Source organism: Carica papaya, chromosome 8 (assembly GCF_054855325.1).
Source record: "Carica papaya isolate Zhongbai chromosome 8, ASM5485532v1, whole genome shotgun sequence".
Taxonomy (NCBI): Eukaryota; Viridiplantae; Streptophyta; class Magnoliopsida; order Brassicales; family Caricaceae; genus Carica; species Carica papaya.
The window spans coordinates 19,111,098-19,125,217 of NC_142316.1; the positions used below are offsets into that span (position 1 = coordinate 19,111,098).

The 14,120-nt window shown below is 46.2% G+C and overlaps 4 non-coding genes and 21 pseudogenes across 4 annotated transcripts; 4 read left to right on the forward strand and 21 right to left on the reverse strand.

Moving 5' to 3' along the window:
• Nucleotides 1-226: 226 nt before the first annotated feature.
• On the forward strand, nt 227-345 carry LOC148248835 (5S ribosomal RNA). Its single transcript, XR_015814247.1, has one exon. It is a non-coding gene; the product is annotated as a 5S ribosomal RNA (ribosomal RNA).
• Nucleotides 346-908: 563 nt separating this feature from the next.
• Nucleotides 909-1,027, forward strand: LOC148248836 (5S ribosomal RNA). Its single transcript, XR_015814481.1, has one exon. It is a non-coding gene; the product is annotated as a 5S ribosomal RNA (ribosomal RNA).
• Nucleotides 1,028-1,588: 561 nt separating this feature from the next.
• LOC148248837 (5S ribosomal RNA) lies at nt 1,589-1,707 on the forward strand (annotated as a pseudogene).
• A 205-nt stretch (nt 1,708-1,912) lies between these two features.
• LOC148248838 (5S ribosomal RNA) lies at nt 1,913-2,031 on the forward strand (annotated as a pseudogene).
• Nucleotides 2,032-3,042: 1,011 nt separating this feature from the next.
• Nucleotides 3,043-3,161, reverse strand: LOC148248839 (5S ribosomal RNA; annotated as a pseudogene).
• Nucleotides 3,162-3,681: 520 nt separating this feature from the next.
• On the reverse strand, nt 3,682-3,800 carry LOC148248840 (5S ribosomal RNA; annotated as a pseudogene).
• Nucleotides 3,801-4,348: 548 nt separating this feature from the next.
• Nucleotides 4,349-4,467, reverse strand: LOC148248841 (5S ribosomal RNA). The gene has a single exon (XR_015814632.1). It is a non-coding gene; the product is annotated as a 5S ribosomal RNA (ribosomal RNA).
• Nucleotides 4,468-4,672: 205 nt separating this feature from the next.
• Nucleotides 4,673-4,791, reverse strand: LOC148248842 (5S ribosomal RNA; annotated as a pseudogene).
• A 235-nt stretch (nt 4,792-5,026) lies between these two features.
• On the reverse strand, nt 5,027-5,145 carry LOC148248843 (5S ribosomal RNA; annotated as a pseudogene).
• A 205-nt stretch (nt 5,146-5,350) lies between these two features.
• Nucleotides 5,351-5,469, reverse strand: LOC148248844 (5S ribosomal RNA; annotated as a pseudogene).
• Nucleotides 5,470-6,031: 562 nt separating this feature from the next.
• LOC148248845 (5S ribosomal RNA) lies at nt 6,032-6,150 on the reverse strand. Its single transcript, XR_015814581.1, has one exon. It is a non-coding gene; the product is annotated as a 5S ribosomal RNA (ribosomal RNA).
• A 1,135-nt stretch (nt 6,151-7,285) lies between these two features.
• On the reverse strand, nt 7,286-7,404 carry LOC148248846 (5S ribosomal RNA; annotated as a pseudogene).
• A 562-nt stretch (nt 7,405-7,966) lies between these two features.
• Nucleotides 7,967-8,085, reverse strand: LOC148248847 (5S ribosomal RNA; annotated as a pseudogene).
• A 533-nt stretch (nt 8,086-8,618) lies between these two features.
• LOC148248848 (5S ribosomal RNA) lies at nt 8,619-8,736 on the reverse strand (annotated as a pseudogene).
• A 561-nt stretch (nt 8,737-9,297) lies between these two features.
• On the reverse strand, nt 9,298-9,416 carry LOC148248849 (5S ribosomal RNA; annotated as a pseudogene).
• Nucleotides 9,417-9,618: 202 nt separating this feature from the next.
• Nucleotides 9,619-9,737, reverse strand: LOC148248850 (5S ribosomal RNA; annotated as a pseudogene).
• A 559-nt stretch (nt 9,738-10,296) lies between these two features.
• LOC148248851 (5S ribosomal RNA) lies at nt 10,297-10,415 on the reverse strand (annotated as a pseudogene).
• Nucleotides 10,416-10,976: 561 nt separating this feature from the next.
• On the reverse strand, nt 10,977-11,095 carry LOC148248852 (5S ribosomal RNA; annotated as a pseudogene).
• Nucleotides 11,096-11,301: 206 nt separating this feature from the next.
• On the reverse strand, nt 11,302-11,420 carry LOC148248853 (5S ribosomal RNA; annotated as a pseudogene).
• A 209-nt stretch (nt 11,421-11,629) lies between these two features.
• LOC148248854 (5S ribosomal RNA) lies at nt 11,630-11,748 on the reverse strand (annotated as a pseudogene).
• A 207-nt stretch (nt 11,749-11,955) lies between these two features.
• LOC148248855 (5S ribosomal RNA) lies at nt 11,956-12,073 on the reverse strand (annotated as a pseudogene).
• Nucleotides 12,074-12,634: 561 nt separating this feature from the next.
• LOC148248856 (5S ribosomal RNA) lies at nt 12,635-12,753 on the reverse strand (annotated as a pseudogene).
• A 207-nt stretch (nt 12,754-12,960) lies between these two features.
• Nucleotides 12,961-13,079, reverse strand: LOC148248857 (5S ribosomal RNA; annotated as a pseudogene).
• A 209-nt stretch (nt 13,080-13,288) lies between these two features.
• Nucleotides 13,289-13,407, reverse strand: LOC148248858 (5S ribosomal RNA; annotated as a pseudogene).
• Nucleotides 13,408-13,611: 204 nt separating this feature from the next.
• LOC148248859 (5S ribosomal RNA) lies at nt 13,612-13,729 on the reverse strand (annotated as a pseudogene).
• Between the last annotated feature and the right edge of the window lie 391 nt (nt 13,730-14,120).

Below are 14,120 nucleotides of genomic sequence, written 5' to 3' on the forward strand. Positions count from 1 at the left end.
GAAGTCCTCGTGTTGCACCCATTTTTTTGCAGATGATTCTTTCGACGATACGCGCGACTTGAATTATGGTCCTCAGGTTTATTCGCAAATGTGAGTTACGGCACCGTAGCATTTTTCTTGATATTAGAACGAGCACGGGAGGTGCAGTGCGCACGCACAAGGAAACAAATGACGGGAGGGGGAAGAAAGGAGAAGGAGTTTATGTATTTGCAGCGCTAAATTAAACTGGTGTGATCATACCAGCACTAATGCACTGGATCCCATCAGAACTCCGCAGATAAGTGTGCTTGGGCGAGAGTAGTACTCGGATGGGTGACCTCCTGGGAAGTTCTCGTGTCGCACTAATTTTTTTTTTCAGACGGGTCGTTTTACGTTACGCGCGACTGGAACTAGGGTCCACTGGTTTATACGCAAATGTGAGTCAAGAAGCAGGGACATTTTAATCAATATTAGAATGAGAAGAAGAGATGCAGAGTGCACGCACAAGGAAACAAATGACGGGAGGGGGGATAGAGGGAGAAAAAGTGTATGTATTTGCAGTGCAGAATGAAACATGAGCAATCATACTAGCACCAATGTAACGGATTCTATTAGAACTCCGCAAGTTAAGGGTGCTTGGGCGAGAGTAGCACTAGGATGGGTGACCTCCTGCGAAGTCCTTATATTTCACCCATTTTCTTAAGAAGTCCTCGTGTTGTACCCATTTTTTTGCAGATGATTCTTTCGACGATACACGCGACTTGAATTATGGTCCTCAGGTTTATTCGCAAATGTGAGTCACGGAACCTTAGCATTTTACTTGATATTAGAACGAGCACGGGAGGTGCAGTGCGTACGCACAAGGAAATAAATGACGGGAGGGGGAAGAAAGGAGAAGGAGTTTATGTATTTGCAGCGCGGAATTAAACAGGTGCGATCATACCAGCACTAATGCACCGGATCCCATCAGAACTCCGCAGTTAAGTGTGCTTGGGCGAGAGTAGTACTCGGATGGGTGACCTCCTAGGAAGTCCTCGTGTCGCACTAATTTCTTTTCAGACGAGTCGTTCGACGTTACGCGCGACTGGAACTAGGGTCCACTGGTTTATAAGCAAATGTGAGTCAAGAAGCAGGGGCATTTTAATCGATATTAAAATGAGAAGGAGAGATGCAGAGTGCACGCACAAGGAAACAAATGACGGGAGGGGGGATGGAGGGAGAAAAAGTGTATGTATTTGCAGCGCAGAATGAAACATGAGCAATCATACCAGCACCAATGCAACGGATTCTTTCAGAACTCTGCAAGTTAAGGGTGCTTGGGCGAGAGTAGCACTAGGATGGGTGACCTCCTGCGAAGTCCTTATATTTCACCCATTTTCTTAGGAAGTCCTCGTGTTGCACCCATTTTTTTGCAGATGATTCTTTCGACGATACGCGCGACTTGAATTATGGTCCTCAGGTTTATTCGCAAATGTGAGTCACGGCACCGTAGTATTTTACTTGATATTAGAACGAGCACGGGCGGTGCAGTGCGCACGCACAAGGAAAGAAATGACGGGAGGGGGAAGAAAGGGGAATGAGTTTATGTATTTGCAGCGTGAAATTAAATAGGTGCGATCATACCAGCACTAATGCCCCGGATCCCATCAGAACTCCGCAGTTAAGTGTGCTTGGGCGAGATTAGTACTCGGATGGGTGACCTCCTGGAAAGTCCTCGTGTCGCACCAATTTTTTTTCAGACGGGTCGTTTGACATTACGCGAGTCTGGAACTAGGGTCCGCTGGTTTATACGCAAATGTGAGTCAAGAAGCAGGGGCATTTTAATCGATATTAGAACGAGAATGAGAGGTGAAGTGTGAACGCACAAGGAAACAAATGACCGGAGGGGGAAGAAATGAGAAGGAGTGTATGTATTTGCAGCGCGAAATTAAACAGGTGCGATCATACCAGCAGTAAAGCCCCGGATCCCATCAGAACTCCTCACTTAAGTGTGCTTGGGTGAGAGTAGTACTCGGATGGGTGACAACTTGGGAAGCCCTCGCGTTGCATCTATTATTTTCATATGGGTCGTTCGACGTTACGCGCGACTGGAACTATGGTCCGCTGGTTTATACGCAAATGTGAATCAAGAATCAGTGGCATTTTAATCGATATTAGAACGAGAAGGAGAGGTGCAGTGTGAACGCACAAGGAAACAAATGATGGGAGGGGAGGAGGGAAGAAGGAGTGTATGTATTTTCAGCACGAAATTAAACAGGTGCGGTCTCACCAGCACAAATGCACCGGATCCCATCATAACTCCGCAGTTAAGTGTGCTTTGGCGAAAGTAGTACAATGATAGGTTACCTCCAGGGAAGTTCTCGTGTTGCACCCATTTTCTTTTTTTCAGATGTGCCGTTCGACGTTACGCGCGACTTTAATTATGGTCCGCAGATTTATTCGCAAATGTGAGTCACGGCGCCGTGGCATTTTACTTGATATTTGAACGAGAACGAGAGGTGCAGTGCGCACGCACAAGGAAACAAATGACGGGATGGGGGATGGAGGGAGAAAAAGTGTATGTATTTGCAGCGCAGAATGAAACATGAGCAATCATACCAGCACCAATGCAACGGATTCTACGGTGCCGTGACTCACATTTGCGAATAAACCTGAGGACCATAATTCAAGTCGCGCGTATCGTCGAAAGAATCATCTGCAAAAAAATGGGTGCAACACGAGGACTTCCTAAGAAAATGGGTAAAATATAAGGACTTCATAAGAAGTCACCCATCCTAGTGCTACTCTCGCCCAAGAACCTTTAACTTGCGGAGTTTTGATAGAATCCGTTGCGTTGGTGCTGGTATGATTGCTCATGTTTCATTCTGCGCTGCAAATACATATACTTTTTCTACCTCCATCCCCCCTCCCGTCATTTGTTTCCTTGTGCGTGCACTCTGCATCTCTCTTTCTCGTTCTAATATCGATTCAAATGCTCCTGCTTCTTGACTCACATTTGCGTATAAACTAGTGGACCCTTGTTCCAGTCGCGCGTAACGTCAAACGACACGTCTGAAAAAAAAATTAGTGCGACACGAGGACTTCCCAAGAGGTAACCCATTCGAGTAATACTCTCGCCCAAGCACACTTAACTGCGGAGTTCTGATGGGATCCGGTGCATTAGTGCTGGTATGATCGAACTTGTTTAATTTCGCGCTGCAAATACATAAACTCCTTCTCCTTTATTCCCCCTCCCGTCATTCGTTTCCTTGTGCGTGCGCACTGCACCTCTCGTTCTCGCTCAAATATCAAGTAAAATGCCACGGCGCCGTGACTCACATTTGCGAATAAATCTGCGGACCATAATTAAGGTCGCGCATAAGGTCGAACGGCACAACTGAAAAAAAGAAAATGGGTGCAACACGAGAACTTCCCATCATTGTACTGCTTTCACCAAAGCACACTTAACTGCGGAGTTCTGATGGGATCTGGTGCATTTGTGCTGGTGTGACCGCACCTGTTTAATTTTGTGCTGAAAATACATACACTCCTTCTTCCCTCCCCCCCTCCCATCATTTGTTTCCTTGTGCGTTCACACTGCACCTCTCCTTCTCATTCTAATATCGATTAAAATGCCCCTGATTCTTGACTCACATTTGCGTATAAACCAGCGGACCATAGTTCCAGTCACGCGTAACGTCGAACGACCCATCTGAAAAAAAATTATTGAGATACGAGGACTTCCGAAGAGGTCACCCATCCGAGTACTACACTCGCTCAAGCACACTTAACTGCAGAGTTCTGATGGGATCCAGTGCATTAGTGCTGGTATGATGCCACTTGTTTAATTTTGCGCTTCAAATACATACACTCCTTCTCTTTTCTTCCTCCTCCCAACATTTGTTTCCTTGTGCGTGCGCACTGCACCTCCCGTACTCGTTCTAATATCAAGTAAAATGCCACGGCGCCGTGACTCACATTTGCGAATAAACCTGCGGACCATAAATCAAGTCGCGCGTAACGTCGAAAGAATCATCTGCAAAAAGATGGGTGCAACACGAGGACCTCCCAAGAAAATGGGCGAAATATAAGGACTTCGCAGGAGGTCACCCATCCGAGTTCTTTTCTCGCCCAAGCACCCTTAACTGCGGAGTTCTGATAGAATCCGTTGCATTAGTGCTGGTATGATCCCTCATGTTTCATTCTGCACTGTAAATACATACACTCTTTCTCCTCCCGTCATTTGTTTCCTTGTGCGTGCACTCTGCATCTCTCTTTCTCATTCTAATATCAAGTAATATGCCCCGGCACCGTGACTCACCTTTGCAAATGAACCAGCGGTTTATAATTCCATTCGCGCATAACGTCGAACAACCAATCCGAAAAAAAATAAGTACAACACGAGGGCTTCCCAAGTGGTCACCCATCCGAGTACTACTCTCGCCCAAGCACACTTAACTGCGGAGTTCTGATGGGATCCGGGGCTTTAGTGCTGGTATGATCGCACCTGTTTAATTTCGCGATGCAAATACATATACTCCTTCTCCTTTCTTCCCCCTCCCGTCATTTGTATCCTTGTGCGTTAACACTTCACCTCTCATTCTCGTTCTAATATCGATTAAAATGCCCCTGCTTATTGACTCACATTTGCGTATAAACCAGCGGACCCTAGTTCCAGACGCGCGTAACGTCGAACGACCCGTCTGAAAAAAAATTGGTGCGACACGAGGACTTCCCAGGAGGTCACGCATCCGAGTTCTAATCTCGCCCAAGCACACTTAACTGCAGAGTTCTGATGGGATCCGGTGCAATAGTGCTGGTATGATCGCACCCGTTTAATTTTGCGCTTCTATTACATAAACTCATTCCCCTTTCTTCCCCCTCCCGTCATTTGTTTCCTTGTGCGTGCGCACTGCACCTCCCGTTCTCGTTCTAATATCAAGTAAAATGCCACGGCGCCGTGACTCACATTTGCTAATAAACCTGAGGACCATAATTCAAGTCGCGCGTAACGTCGAAAGAATCATCTGCAAAAAAATGGGTGCAACACGAGGACTTCACAAGAAAATGGGTGAAATATAAGAACTTCGCAGGAGGTAACCCATGCTAGTACTACTCTCGCCCAAGCACCCTTACCTACGGAGTTCTGATAGAATCCGTTGCATTAGTGCTGGTATGATCGCACCTGTTTCATTTCTTGCTGAAAATACATACACTGCTTCTCCTTCCTTCCCCCTCCCATCAATTGTTTCTTTGTGCGTTCACACTGCACCTCTCCTTCTCGTTCTAATATGGATTAAAATGCCCCTGCTTCTTGACTCACATTTGCGTATAAACCAGCGGACCCTAGTTCCAGTCGCGCGTAACGTCGAACGACCCGTCTGAAAAAAAATTGGTGCGACACGAGGACTTCCCAGGAGGTCACCAATCCGAGTACTACTCTCGCCAAAGCACACTTAACTGCGGAGTTCTGACGGAATCCGGTGCATTAGTGCTGGTATGATCGCACACGTTTAATTCCGCGCTGCAAATACATAAACTCCTTCTCCTTTCTTCCCCCTCCCGTCATTTGTTTCCTTGTACGTGCGCACTGCCCCTCCCGTGCTCCTTCTAATATAAAGTAACATGCTACGGTGCCGTGACTCACATTTGCGAATAAACCTGAGGACCATAATTCAAGTCGCGCGTATCGTCGAAAGAATCATCTGCAAAAAAATGGGTGGAACACGAGGACTTCCTAAGAAAATTGGTGAAATATAAGGACTTCGCATGAGGTCACCCATCCTAGTGCTACTCTCGCCCAAGCACCCTTAACTTGCGGAGTTCTGATAGAATCCGTTGCATTGGTGCTGGTATGATCGCTCATGTTTCATTCTGCGCTGCAAATACATACACTTTTTCTCCCTCCATCCCCCCTCCCGTCATTTGTTTCCTTGTGCGTGCACTCTGCATCTCTCCTTCTCGTTCTAATATCGATTAAAATGCCCCTGCTTCTTGACTCACATTTGCGTATAAACCAGCGGACCCTAGTTCCAGTCGGGCGTAACGTCGAACGACCCGTCTGAAAAAAAAATTAGTGCGACACGAGGACTTCCCAAGAGGTCACCCATCCGAGTACTACTCTCGCCCAAACACACTTAACTGCGGAGTTCTGATGGGATCCGGTGCATTAGTGCTGGTATGATCGCACATGTTTAATTTTGCGCTGCAAATACATAAACTCCTTCACCTTTTTTCTCCCTCCCGTCATTTGTTTCCTTGTGCGTGCACACTGCACCTCTCGTTCTCGTTCAAATATCAAATAAAATGCCACGACACCGTGACTCACATTTGCTAATAAATCTGCGGACCATAATTAAAGTCGCGCGTAACGTCGAATGGCACATCTGAAAAAAAGAAAATGGATGCAACACGAGAACTTCCCACGATGTAACCCATAATTGTACTACTTTCACCAAAGCACACTTGATAGCGGAGTTCTGATGGGATCCGGTGCATTTGTGCTGGTATGATCGCACCTGTTTAATTTCGCACTGCAAATACATACACTCATTCCCCTTTCTTCCCCCTCCCGCCATTTGTTTCCTTTTACGTGCGCACTGCACCTCCCGCTCTCGTTCTAATATCAAGTAAAATGCCACGGCGCCGTGACTCACATTTGCGAATAAACCTGAGGACCATAATTCAAATCGCGCGTAACGTCGAAAGAATCATCTGCAAAAAAATGGGTGCAACACGAGGACTTCACAAGAAAATGGGTGAAATATAAGGACTTCGCAGGAGGTAACCCATGCTAGTACTACTCTCGCCCAAGCACCCTTACCTACGGAGTTCTGATAGAATCCGTTGCATTAGTGCTGGTATGATCGCACCTGTTTCATTTCGTGCTGAAAATACATACACTACCTCTCCTTCCCTCCCCCTCCCATCGATTGTTTCAAAAAAAACCTGAGGACTATAATTCAAAAAAATGGGTGCAACACGAGGACTTCACAAGAAAATGGGTGAAATATAAGGACTTCGCAGGAGATAACCCATGCTAGTACTACTCTCGCCCAAGCACCTTACCTACGGAGTTCTGATAGAATCCGATGCATTAGTGCTGGTATGATCGCACCTGTTTCATTTCGTGCTGAAAATACATACACTCTTTCTCCTTCCCTCCCCCTCCCGTCATTTGTTTCTTTGTGTGTGCACTCTTTCATCTCTCCTTCTCGTTCTAATATCGATTAAAATGCCCCTGCTTCTTGACTCACATTTACGTATAAACTAGTGGACCCTAGTTGCAGTCGCACATAACGTCGAACGACCCGTCTGAAAAAAAAAATTAATGCGACATGAGGACTTCCCAGGAGATCACCCATCCGAGTACTACTCTCGCCCAAGCACACTTAACTACGGAGTTCTAATGGGATCTGGTGCATTAGTGCTGGTATGATCGCACCTGTTTAATTTCACGCTGCAAATACATAAACTCCTTCTCCTTTCTTCCCCCTCCCGTCATTTGTTTCCTTGTGCGTGCGCACTGCACCTCACATTCTCGTTCAAATATCAAGTAAAATGCCACGGCGCCGTGACTCACATTTGTGAATAAACCTGAGGACCATAATTCAAGTCGCGCGTAAAGTCGAAAGAATCATCTGCAAAAAAATGGGTGCAACACGAGGACTTCCTAAGAAAATAGGTGAAATATAAGGACTTCGCAGGAGGTCACCCATCCTAGTGTTACTCTCGCCCAAGCACCCTTAACTTGCGGAGTTCTGATAGAATCCGTTGCATTGGTGCTGATATGATTGCTAATGTTTCATTCTGCACTGCAAATACATACACTTTTTCTCCCTCCATCCCCCCTCCCGTCATTTGTTTCCTTGTGCGTACACTCTGCATCTCTCCTTCTCGTTCTAATATCGATTAAAATGCCCCTGCTTCTTTACACACATTTGCGTATAAACCAGTGGACCCTAGTTCCAGTCGCGCGTAACGTCGAACGACCCATCTGAAAAAAAAATTAGTGCGACACGAGGACTTCCCAGTAGGTCACCCATCCGAGTACTACTCTCGCCCAAGCACACTTAATTGCGGAGTTCTGATAGGCTCCGGTGCATTAGTGCTGGTATGATCGCTCCTATCTAATATCGCGCTGCAAATACATAATCTACTCCTCCTTTCTTCCCCCTCCCGTCATTTGTTTCCTTGTGCGTGCGCACTGCACCTCTCGTTCTCGTTCAAATATCAAGTAAAATGCCACAGCACCGTGACTCACATTTGCGAATATATCTGCGGACCATAATTAAAGTCGCGCGTAACTTCGAACGACACATCTGAAAAAAAAGAAAATGGATGCAACACGAGAACTTCCCATGAGGTAACCCATCATTGTACTACTTTTGCTAAAGCACACTTAACTGCGGAGTTTTGATGGGATCCGGTACATTTGTGCTGGTGTGACCGCACCTGTTTAATTTCGTGCTGAAAATACATACACTCCTTCTTCCCTCCCCCCCTCCCATCATTTGTTTCCTTGTGCGTTCACACTGCACCTCTCCTTCTCGTTCTAATATTGATTAAAATGCCTCTGATTCTTGACTCACATTTGCGTATAAACCAGCGGACCATAGTTCCAGTCGCGCGTAACGTCGGACGACCCATCTGAAAAAAAATTGTTGCGATACGAGGACTTCCCAATAGGTCACCCATCTGAGTACTACTCTCGCCCAAGCACGCTTAACTGCAGAGTTCTGATGGGATCCAGTGCATTAGTGCTGGTATGATGCCACTTGTTTAATTTTGCGCTTCAAATACATACACTCCTTCTCTTTTCTTCCTCCTCCCGTCATTTGTTTCCTTGTGCGTGCGCACTGCACCTCCCGTACTCGTCCTAATATCAAGTAAAATGCCACGGCGTCGTTTCTAACATTTGCGAATAAACCTGCGGACCATAAATCAAGTCGCGCGTAACGTCGAAAGAATCATCTGCAAAAAGATGGGTGCAACACGACGACCTCCAAAGAAAATGGGTGAAATATAAGGACTTCGCAGGAGGTCACCCATCCGAGTACATTTCTCGCCCAAGCACCCTTAACTGCGGAGTTCTGATAGAATCCGTTGCATTAGTGCTGGTATGATCCCTCATGTTTCATTCTGCACTGTAAATACATACACTCTTTCTCTTCCCATCCCCCTTCCCGTCATTTGTTTCCTTGTGCGTGCACTCTGCATCTCTCTTTCTCGTTCTAATATCAAGTAATATGCTCCGGCACCGTGACTCACCTTTGCAAATGAACCAGCGGCTTATAATTCCATTCGCGCGTAACGTCGAACAACCCATCTGAAAAAAAATAGGTGCAACACGAGGGCTTCCTAGGTGGTAACCCATCCGAGTACTACTCTCGCCCAAACACATTTAACTGCGGAGTTCTAATGAGATCCAGGGCTTTAGTGCTGGTATGATCGCACCTCTTTAATTTCGCGCTGCAAATAAATACACTCCTCCTTTCTTCCCCTTTCCGTTATTTGTTTCCTTGTCCGTTCACACTTCTCCTCTCATTCTCGTTCTAATATCGATTAAAATGCCCCTGCTTCTTGACTCACATTTGCGTATAAACCAGCGGACCCTAGTTCCAGATGCGCGTAACGTCAAACGACCATTCTGAAAAAAAATTTGTGCGACACAAGGACTTCCCAGGAGGTCAACCATCTGAGTACTAATCTCGCCCAAGCACACTTAACTGCGGAGTTCTAATGGGATCTGGGGCTTTAGTGCTGGTATGATCGCACCTGTTTAGCTTCGCGCTGCAAATACATACAATCCTTCTCTTTTCTTCCCCCTCCCGTCATTTGTTTCCTTGTGCGTGCGCGCTGCACCTCCCGTTCTCGTTCTAATATCAAGACAAATGCTTCAGCGCCGTGCCTCACATTTGCGAATAAACCTGAGGACCATAATTCAAGTCGCGCGTAACGTCGAAAGAATCATCTGCAAAAAAATGGGTGTAACACGAGGACTTCACAAGAAAATGGGTGAAATATAAGGACTTCGCAGGAGGTAACCCATGCTATAACTAGTCTCGCCCAAGCACCCTTACCTACGGAGTTCTGATAGAATCCGTTGCATTAGTGCTGGTATGATCGCACCTATTTCATTCTGCGCTGCAAATACATACACATTTTCTCCTTCCCTCCCCCTCCCATCAATTGTTTCCTTGAGCGTTCACACTGCACCTCTCATTCTCATTCTAATATCGATTAAAATGCCCATGCTTCTTGACTCACATTTGCGTATAAACTAGCGGATCCTAGTTCCAGTCGCGCGTATTGTCGAACGACCCGTCTGAAAAAAAATTGGTGCGACACGAGCACTTCCTAGGAAGTAACCCATCCGAGTACTACTCTCGCTCAAACACACTTAACTGCAGAGTTCTGATGGGATTCAGTGCATTAGTGCTGGTATGATCGCACCCGTTTAATTTCGCGCTGCAAATACATAAACTCCTCTCTTTTCTTCCCCCTCCAGTCATTTGTTTCCTTGTGCGTGCGCACTGCACCTCCCGTGCTCGTTCTAATATCAAGTAAAATGCTACGGTGCCGTGACTCACATTTGCGAATAAACCTGACGACCATAATTCAAGTCGCGCGTATCGTCGAAAGAATCATCTGCAAAAAAAATGGGTGTAACACGAGGACTTCCTAAGAAAATGGGTGAAATATAAGGACTTCGCAGGAGGTCACCCATCCTAGTGCTACTCTCGCCCAAGCACCCTTAACTTGCGGATTTCTGATAGAATCTGTTGCATTCGTGCTAGTATGATTGCTAATGTTTCATTCTGCGCTGCAAATACATACACTTTTTCTCCCTCCATCCCCCCTCCCGTCATTTGTTTCCTTGTGCGTGCACTCTGCATCTCTGCTTCTCGTTCTAATATCGATTAAAATGCCCCTGCTTCTTGACTCACATTTGCGTATAAACCAGCGGATCCTAGTTCCAGTCGCGCGTATTGTCGAACGACCCGTCTGAAAAAAAATTGGTGCGACACGAGGACTTCCTAGGAGGTCACCCATCCGAGTACTACTCTCGCCCAAACACACTTAACTGCAGAGTTCTGATGGGATCCAGTGCATTAGTGCTGGTATGATCGCACCCGTTTAATTTCGCGCTGCAAATACATACACTCCTTCTCCTTTCTTCCCCCTTCCATCAATTGTTTCCTTGTTTGTTCACACTTCACCTCTCATTCTCGTTCAAATATCGATTAAAATGCCCTTGCTTCTTGACTCACATTTGGGTATGAACCAGTGGACCCTAGTTTTAGTCGAGCGTAACGTCGAAGGACCCGTCTGAAAAAAAAATTAGTGCGACACAAGGACTTCCCAGGAGGTGACCCATCCAAGTACTACTCTCACCCAAGCACACTTAACTGCGGAGTTCTGATGGAATCCGGTGCATTAGTGATAGTATGATCACAACTGTTTAATTTTGCGCTGCAAATACATAAAGTCCTTCTCCTTTCTTCCCCTTCCCGTCATTTGTTTCCTTGTGCGTGCGCACTGCACCTCTCGTTCTCGTTCAAATATCAAGTAAAATGCCACGGCGTCGTGACTCACATTTGCGAATAAATCCGCGGACCATAATTAAAGTCGCGCGTAACGTCGAACCGCACATCTGAAAAAAAGAAAATGGGTGCAGCACGAGAACTTCCAAGGAGGTAACCCATCATTGTACCACTTTCGCCAAAGCACACTTAATTACGGAGTTCTGATGGGATCCGTTGCATTTGTGCTGGTGTGACCGCACCTGTTTAAATTTCGTGCAGAAAATACATACACTCTCCTTCTTCCCTCCCCCCCTCCCATCATTTGTTTCCTTGTGCGTTCACACTGCACCTCTCCTTCTCGTTCTAATATCGATTAAAATGCCCCTGATTCTTGACTCACATTTGCGTATAAACCAGCGGACCATATTTCCAGTCGCGCGTAACGTCGAACGACCCATCTAAAAAAAAATTATTACGATACGAGGACTTCCCAAGAGGTCACCCATCCGAGTACTACTCTCGCCCAAGAACACTTAACTGCAGAGTTCTGATGGGATCCAGTGCATTAGTGCTGGTATGATGCCACTTGTTTAATTTTGCGCTTTAAATACATACACTCCTTCCCTTTTCTTCATCCTCCCATCATTTGTTTCCTTGTGCGTGCGCACTGCACCTCCCGTACTCGTTCTAATATCAAGTAAAATGCCACGGCGCCGTGACTCACATTTGCGAATAAACCTGCAGACCATAAATCAAGTCGCGCGTAACGTCGAAAGAATCATCTACGAAAAAATGGGTGCAACACGAGGACCTCCTAAGAAAATGGGTGAAATATAAGGACTTCGCAGGAGGTCACCCATCCGAGTACTTTTCTCGCCCAAGCACCCTTAACTGCGGAATTCTGATATAATCCGTTGCATTAGTGCTGGTATGATCCCTCATGTTTCATTCTGTACTGCAAATACATACACTCTTTCTCCTCCCATCCCCCCGCCCGTCATTTGTTTCCTTGTGCGTGCACTCTGCATCTCTCTTTCTCGTTCAATTATCAAGTAATATGCCCCGGCACCGTGACTCACCTTTGCAAATGAACCAGCGGTTTATAATTCCATTCGCGTGTAACGTCGAACAATCCATCCGAAAAAAAATCGGTGCAACACGAGGGCTTCCCAAGTGGTCACCCATCCGAGTACTACTATCGCCCAAGCACACCTAACTGCGGAGTTCTGATGGGATCCGAGGCTTTAGTCCTGGTATGATCGCACCTGTTTAATTTCGCGCTGCAAATACATACACTCCTTCTCCTTTCTTCCCCCTCCCGTCATTTGTTTCCTTGTACGTTCACACTTCACCTCTCATTCTCGTTCTAATATCGATTAAAATGCCCCTGCTTCTTGACTCACATTTGCGTATAAACCAGTGGACCCTAGTTCTAGTCGCGCGTAACGTCGAACGACGCGTCTGAAAAAAAAAATTAGTGCGACACAAGGACTTCCCAGGAGGTCACCCATCCGAGTACTACTCTCGCCCAAGCACACTTAGCTGCGGAGTTCTGATGGGATCCGATGCATTAGTGATGGTATGATCGCACCTGTTTAATTTTGCGCTTCAAATACATAAAGTCCTTCTCCTTTCTTCCCCCTTCCGTCATTTGTTTCCTTGTGCGTGCGCACTGCACCTCTCGTTCTCGTTCAAACATCAAGTAAAATGCCACGGCGTCGTGACTCACATTTGCGAATAAATCTGCGGACCATAATTAAAGTCGCGCGTAACGTCGAACCGCACATCTGAAAAAAAGAAAAAGAGTGCAACATGAGAACTTCCCAGGAGGTAACCCATCATTGTACCACTTTCGCCAAAGCACACTTAACTGCGGAGTTCTGATGGGATCCGGTGCATTTGTGCTGGTGTGACCGCACCTGTTTAATTTCGTGCAGAAAATACATACACTCCTTCTTCCCTCCCCCCCTCCCATCATTTGTTTCCTTGTGCGTTCACACTGCACCTCTCATTCTCGTTCTAATATCGATTAAAATGCCCCTGATTCTTGACTCACATTTGCGTATAAACCAGCGGACCATAGTTCCAGTCGCGCGTAACGTCGAACGACCCATCTTAAAAAAAATTGTTGCGATACGAGGACTTCCCAAGAGGTCACCCATCCGAGTACTACTCTCGCCCAAGCACGCTTAAATGGAGAGTTCTGATGGGATCCAGTGCATTAGTGCTGGTATGATGCCACTTGTTTAATTTTGCGCTTGAAATACATACACTCCTTCCCTTTTCTTCATCCTCCCGTCATTTGTTTCCTTGTGCGTGCGCACTGCACCTCCCGTACTCGTTTTAATATCAAGTAAAATACCACGGCGCCGTGACTCACATTTGCGAATAAACCTGCGGACAATAAATCAAGTCGCATGTAACATCGAAAGAATCATCTACAAAAAGATGGGTGCAACACGAGGACCTCCCAAGAAAATGGGTAAAATATAAGGACTTCGCAGGAGGTCACCCATCCGAGTACTTTTCTTGCCCAAGCACCCTTAACTGCGGAGTTCTGAAAGAATCCGTTGCATTAGTGCTGGTATGATTCCTCATGTTTCATTCTGCACTGCAAATACATACACTCTTTCT